This window comes from Octodon degus, unplaced genomic scaffold, assembly GCF_000260255.1.
Source record: "Octodon degus isolate 3935 unplaced genomic scaffold, OctDeg1.0 scaffold00171, whole genome shotgun sequence".
In the NCBI taxonomy this organism is placed as follows: domain Eukaryota; kingdom Metazoa; phylum Chordata; class Mammalia; order Rodentia; family Octodontidae; genus Octodon; species Octodon degus.
Window position 1 is genome coordinate 2,616,424 of NW_004524747.1, and position 7,302 is coordinate 2,623,725.

Genomic DNA, 7,302 nt, shown 5'->3' on the forward strand with positions numbered 1-7,302 from the left:
CCAAGTTACAGGCTTTTAAGAATGCTATTTTTTTTTTTTTTTTTTAGTACCGGAGATTGAACTCAGGACCCTGTGCTTACCAGGCGGGCCGCTTATTCTACTGAGAATCTCCCTGCCCCAAGAATGCTTAATTCTTGAATAGCTTTTGGAGTCTATAGGAACTAATTTTAACAATATTTTAGCAACAGATTTTTTTTTTTGCGGAACCAGGAATTGAACTCAGGCCCTTGTGCTTGCCAGGGAAGTGCTTATTCCACGGAGCCATCTCCCTGGCGCAGCAACAGATATTTTAAACTGTAGATGGTAAGCTGAAATGCATGATTTTAAGATTCCACTTTTCACCAAATACTTTCTGTGTTGTAGGACTGCATATGTGCTGGCTGACGTCATGGACGACCAGTTGAAATCTATGTGGTTCACTCCATTTCAGGCTGAGGAGATTGATACAGATCTCGACCTGGTAAAGGATTGTACTACTAAATATTCAGAAAAGAGTTACTGATGTTTTTGTTTGTTTCTTTGTATATTATCAGCGCAATAGTAGTTTGCATATTACGTGGCTGTTAAGGTCCATTCAGGAACCAGTGCAATACTGTGTTTATGTCATGTGCTCAGTTAATGGCCTCTAGAATGCTCATTTTTTTTTTTTTTTAGTATTTTTTAATTTTTATTTATTTGTGTGTGTGTGTGTGTGTGTGTGTGTGTGTGTGTGTGGCCAGCTCAGCCCACCAGGGGGCGGGGCTGGGGGATTGAACCGTGGTCCCTGTGCTTTTTTGCTAAGCTTGTTCTAAGTAGCTGCTTTAGACCACTGAGCCATCTCACCAGCCCCTATTATTGATTTTCAATAAAGTTAATAATGAGTAAAAAATAAAATAAATAAAAAAAGAAAATAGACAGAACCTCAAATATATGTAGAATACCATTGAGCATACCAATGGGAATTCTAGAACAAGAAGAAAGTGTAATAAAAAATGGAAGAATACTTGAAAAAATAATAGTCCCAAACTTCATAAAATTCATGAAGAACTTTATGTATGTATCAAAGAAGCTCAACAAAGTCCAAATAGGACAAACTCAAACAAAAAGAAAACCTCTTTAAGAGCAGCAAGAGGGAAGTAGTTCATCATGTGCAAGTGATCTTCACTAAGATTAACAGTAGATTTCTCATCAGAAATAATGAAGCTACAGATGATTGACATGACACACTCAATGTGCTGAAAGGAAAATATTTGTCAATCAGAAATTCTGTATTTGGCAAAACTTAATTTCATAACTTAAAGCAAAATTAACATCTCTAGATTTTAAAAAACTGAAAGCATTTTTCACTAATAAAGGACTGAATTGCAATAGAAAGGCACACAAATACAAGTAATAAAAATATAGATAAATATAAAGGATCATGGGAAATTTAAAATGGCAGAATAAAGACCAGTAGCAAAATACAGCCTCTCTGGAACCTGATATCCAGACACCTGCAAAGTAACAATTTCGAAGAGAACAACAAAGTAGAACCCTGAAAATTTGGAGCAAGCTGAAGTAAAAACTAGAAACCACAGAGAAGCTTGAGAAAGACTGCAATGTGGAGAAAAGAATGAAGCAATGTGGAATGCTCACACCAGCTTGTCGGGAGGAGGACCTCTCTCCACTGACACAGGGGAAGCTCAGAGAGGGTTGGCAGCTCCGTTGTTACAGCTTGTTTCTAGACGTGCCCCCAGAGCTTCATGAACTCAAGTGGACATTTTCAGAAGTTGCTGAATCTAGAGTGTGGGGATATGGATTAAGAGTGTATCATAATTAAAGTGTTTCAGCATAGTTCTGGGTGTGGATAGTGGAAGCTCCACCCCTGATGTGGTGATGCCAATCAATAGGCTTGTAACCTGGATGGAATATGAAGGAACAGAAGAAGAGGAGGCTGCCTCTTTCTGTATGCTGCTTTCTGCCTGTCTTTCTGTGGACTGTTTCTGCTTTGCCATACATCTCTGCCATGCTGCCCTGCCTTGAAGCCTGCTAGTTGTGGATGGAAAATTTTACAAACCATAAGTGAAAATAAATATTTCTCCTTTAACTTGTGTCAGATATTTTGTTCCAGTAAGAAAAATGTAGCCAAAACAAATTTTGTTAGTATATTTCTGGCTGTGGATAGTGGAAGTCCCTCTCTGGGTTGGATGGCACCAATGAATAGGCTTACAACCGGAGTGGAATATGAAAGGACAGAAGAAAGGTAACTAGTTCTTGCTGCCTGCTGCTTCCTGCCTTCCTTGACAGGGATTGCTTTTCCTCTGCCACGCTGCTCTTGGAGCCAGCAAGTTATGAACTGAAAGCTCTACAAACTGTGAGTGAAAATAAACCGTTCCTCCTTTAACTTGTGGGTTTCAGGCATTTTGTTTCAGTAATGGGAAAGTAAGTAAAACATCAAGAGAGAAACAATGGACTGGGCCAACAGCACTAGCTCTAAGAAAAACCTACAGTTATTGCAAACTACAAAAACAGTGTGTTCTTTTCCTCTGAAAGTGACTCCTTTTGCAAAGCAGGCTAGATTTGGAGAAAACAAGCCATTGTCATACCTGCCATAATCGAGAGTTTAATCAGGACCCATTTGAGATTTAATTGTTTAAGACTAATCCTCTTTTGATGGCTTCCATTGTCTGGGGAGTATGGACAAAACGGTATGTGGAGCAAGGGGAGCATCTCACAACCTCACAGGCCATAAAATGAGGTAGAGAAAACCATGATTTGGGGTGTAAAGAGAGGTACTGAAACTGGGAATTGCCAAAATGACTATGTTCTTAGGGTAGACATCATTAACCAACAATGCCTATGGGAAAGGCAGAGTAGGATTGAGCATTCACACCAAGAAACATGAGTGTGGAAACTGAATAGGTCTTAGTAGTAGCGAACTATCCTTGCTCCATTCTACTGAATTCTGACACTGCGGACCTTAGAAAGAAGCTACTCATTCAGAAGTAGAGGTATTTTTTTAACTCATTTCTTTTTTCCTTCATTTGGGAGGGGTAGCTTCTTTTTGTTGTTTTTATATATTTTTATTTTCCTCTGCTTTAGTGCATAATATATGATTAATTGAAATTACTGAAAAATGAGAAGATAGCACAACTGGTATAAAAATCTGTTCAGAGAAATAACAGCAGAAAATTTTCCAAATATAGTCACAGAATTTAACATACAGGCAACTGTGCCATAGAGAACCCCAAGTAGCCATGATTAGGAAAGAATTTCTCCACTACACATCATAGTCAAATTCCAAATGTCCAACACAAAGATAGACCTGAAGAAAAAAATTGTTGAAGAAAAGCAAAAAAATCACCTATGAAGATCAATTCATAAGAATTGGATTGAAATAATGAAGAAGGAAACAAAACCTAATGTTATGCTGTGCACAAGAAACACATTTAATGAAAAAAGAAACTCATATATAAAAAGTGAGAAGATGAAGAACATTATTCTGTACGATGGAAACCTGGAAACAACCAGGAGTAGCTATCTTACTTTCAAATAGAATTATAGCAAAAACTGTTCAGAAAAGACAAATAAGGTAATGACATATTAGATAAAGAAATAGTGCAACTGGAAAAGATAATTACAAATATACACCCAACACTGGCACCCTAAAATTTATAAAACAAATACTAATGGATGTGAAATATCAGATAAATGTTAACACAGCTACAATGAGGAATCACATTAACCTGATGCCACAAATAAATCAACTAGAAAAAAATCAAACCAAACCTTTGAACAATTGTACTTCATACATATTTACAGTGTTCCATCCAACGACAAAAAGCATACTGTTCTCAGAAGCACATGGAACTTTCCTCCAAATTGACCACATATGAGCCCAAAAAGTGTGTTTCAGTAAATGAAAATGAATCGCAATTACCCCATGCTGTTGGAGACCACAGATTATAACTTGAGACCAGGTGACATCCCATCCTTATTCTCTTCCTACCCTTGAGCCAGCTTGTAAAGTGAACACTTTCTACTCATTTCTAGTCACAGCAGGAAGCCCTAGGGCTAGTGCCTGCTGTGGCTATCACAGGGCAAGATAAGACCTGCTGGAGATGATAAGGCATCTGGGGACACTATACTTTCCTCATTGCTCCCCTGTCTTATCCTTGTCCTTGTCCTTGATAGAATGCTCTATTCTCACTAGCTCACTATAGTCACCATTACTGTTTCCAGAATTACCCACTGCCATTCACCCAGTTTTCTGGACTCAGATGTAATGAATAAATACTAGGGTTCTGGATAACTCATGGCCTTTTGTTCCCCAAGAATAATTTGTCATCCCAGATCCCTTGTTGCACCTCTATTTTATCTCTTGCTCTTTCTTCCTTCCATAATCTATAACCACAGACAGGAAATCAGAGACTCACTACAGGGGTCCCTGATAAATGATACTATGCAAAGGGTTTCCAATGCTATGTATATTATTAGATCATACTGCAATGATACTAGAAATCAATGGGAAAAATACGACAGAAATTATGCTAAAATATGGAAATTAAACAATACTCCTTTGAATAATCAGTGAGTCACAGAAGAAATCAAGGAAGAAATTAGACACTACCTTGATAAAAATAATAAAACTCCTACACTCTAAAAGAAAGTATAACTTTTTAAAATGAAAATAGTTGTAAGAGGAAAGTTTATACTTCTGCTGTGCCCACATCAGAGAAAGAGTTAGCCAAAATACATAATCTAATATGCATCCCAAAGATCTGGAAAAACAAGAACAATCCAAATCTAGAACTAGCTCAAGGAAGGAAATTATAAAAATAAGAGTACAAATTGGAACAATTGAGACAAAAAATTCTTCACACAAACATACAATGTATTGAAGAGTTTGCTCTCCAAACAAAAATAAGCTAATTAGATAAATACTTAGCAAATCTTACTGTAAAAGGAAAGACTCAAATCAATGGAATTATAAAAGAAAATATTAAAATTAAAATGTACATTACTGAAATCCAGATTATTTGTAACTACACTGAAAACATATACTACAATAAACATCCAGAAAAATGAATAGATGCCTAAATATTTATGAATTATCAAGAGTGAACCAAGAAGATACAGAAGCCATGAATAAACCAATAACATGCAATAAAATTTTTAAAAGTAATAAAAATCCTACCAACTAAAGAAATTCTAAGATGTAATAAATTCACTCCTGAATTCTACAAGAACTTCAGGGAATACCTATTATCCATACAGTTCAAAATGTTTAGTAAAATGGAAAGGGAATGAGTACTCCCAAAATCTTTCTTGAAACCTAGTATTACCCTGATTCCAAAACCAGAAAAGGACCCAAATAAAAAGAAAACTACTCTCCATGTGACTCTCCTTAGGCACATTCTACATTGTTGATCACTTTCCTCTGCGGCCCCATAATCTCCTTGATCAGAAAATTTGGGACACCACTGAGTTACAGGATGTTACAGTACAGGTTCTCTTATGTCTTGAGTCCTCACTGACCTTGAATGGCTAGTGCCAAAATTTTGGCTGTCCTTGCAGCCCTTCTGTTTCTTTAATTTTTGATATGCAAACCTAAGTTGTTAACCCTCCAGAAGAGAAGCTTAATGATATTATTGCCCTATTACATGGAGCTTAACCTCACTATCTGTCTGAATATCAAACATCTTAGACATAACATGGAACAGGTATTTTCCATCAAGTATTAATATCTTAATTCAATGAGAAGAAAGATTTGTACTAATAGTGTTTGGACAGGATATCATGTCTGCATCTTGTACTATGAATATCTACTATGAAGATAGCAATATGCAATGTACTAATTTTTTTAAATTCAGAAATCTGACCTGTGCCAATGCTGCTTTATTGCACTTTATTTTGCTGTAATTTTTAAAAAATTTAGAATATGTATGAGTAAAGCTATTATAAGACACAGTGTGAAGTTTTAACAAAAAGTGAAAATCAAACTACCAACAATCCACAACTAGGTATTTAAGTGCAGAAAATGAAACCAGTATGTCTAAGAGATACAAGCCATCCTACTTTCACTGCATTATCATTTATCTCTTTTTTAAATTAATTTTATTGAGAAGCAAATAGAAATAAGACAGTTTCAAAACCGATTAGTAGGACAGTTTCAATAATTAATATATTGAATATTGTTTTCTTCTTAGTGATTATTCATAGTACAAGATGCAGACATGATATCCTGTCCACAAACACTGTTAGAACAAATCTTTCTATTCATTGAATTAAGAGAAAGTAGCTGTATATCTATCCTAACTATTTTGAATATACAGATACAAAATGGTCCTTCATTTGTATTGCTTTTTTTGGTTTAGTTTTGTCAGAGATGGGTATTCCATTGCCACTTACATATTGTAGGTGCATGAACTCAGCAAAATAATCCAATATAGTCCAGTAGTCCATAATAGTAGTGGGTTATGGGGCCAGGGAGATGGCTCAGTGGAATAAGCACTTCCCTGGAAGTGCAAGGGCCTGAGTTCAATCCCTGGTTCCACCAAAAAGAAAAAAAAGATAGTAGTGGGTTAACTGTAGGATTGGCAATATCAGAAGTTGTTAACTTGAGCCTTTTACAGCTCAGTATATTAATATGACTTTACTTTTTATACCTCATTATTATACTTTTCTGCGGGATGGTAAAGACCAAGATAAAGCAAGACCTATATAACAAGAAATGCAACTAATGTATTAATTATTGAAGCTGCCCTACTAACCTGTTTTGAAACTGTCTCAGGGCCGGGGAGATGGCTCAGTAGAATAAGCGCTTCCCTGGCAAGTGTAAGGGCCTGAGTTCAATCCCTGGTTCTGCAATAAATAAATAAATAAATAAATAAATAATAAATAAATAAGAAAAAAAGAAAAGAAGCTGTCTCTTTATTTGTTTCTCAATAAAATTAATTTAAAAAAAGAAAACTACTGGCCAATCACTTTGATGAACATAAACACAAAAATCCTCAACAAGATTCTGGCAAAATCAATTATCAAATATCTCAATGGTCATATATCATGATCAAGTAGACATCTATTATGGTGATATATACATACCTGTGTTTATAGCAACACTTTTCATAATAGCTAAATATTAGAAGTGATCTATATGTGCATAAAAAATGAATGGATAAAGAAAATGTGGTATTTACAGACAATGGAAGGATAAACTTGTGTTGTTTGTAGAAAAATGGGTGCATCTTGAGACTTTAATGTTAGTAAAGTAAATCAGAGAAACAAGCCTTAATATCACATGATTTCTCTTGCATGAAGACCCCAAAATATAAATAAGTTAAA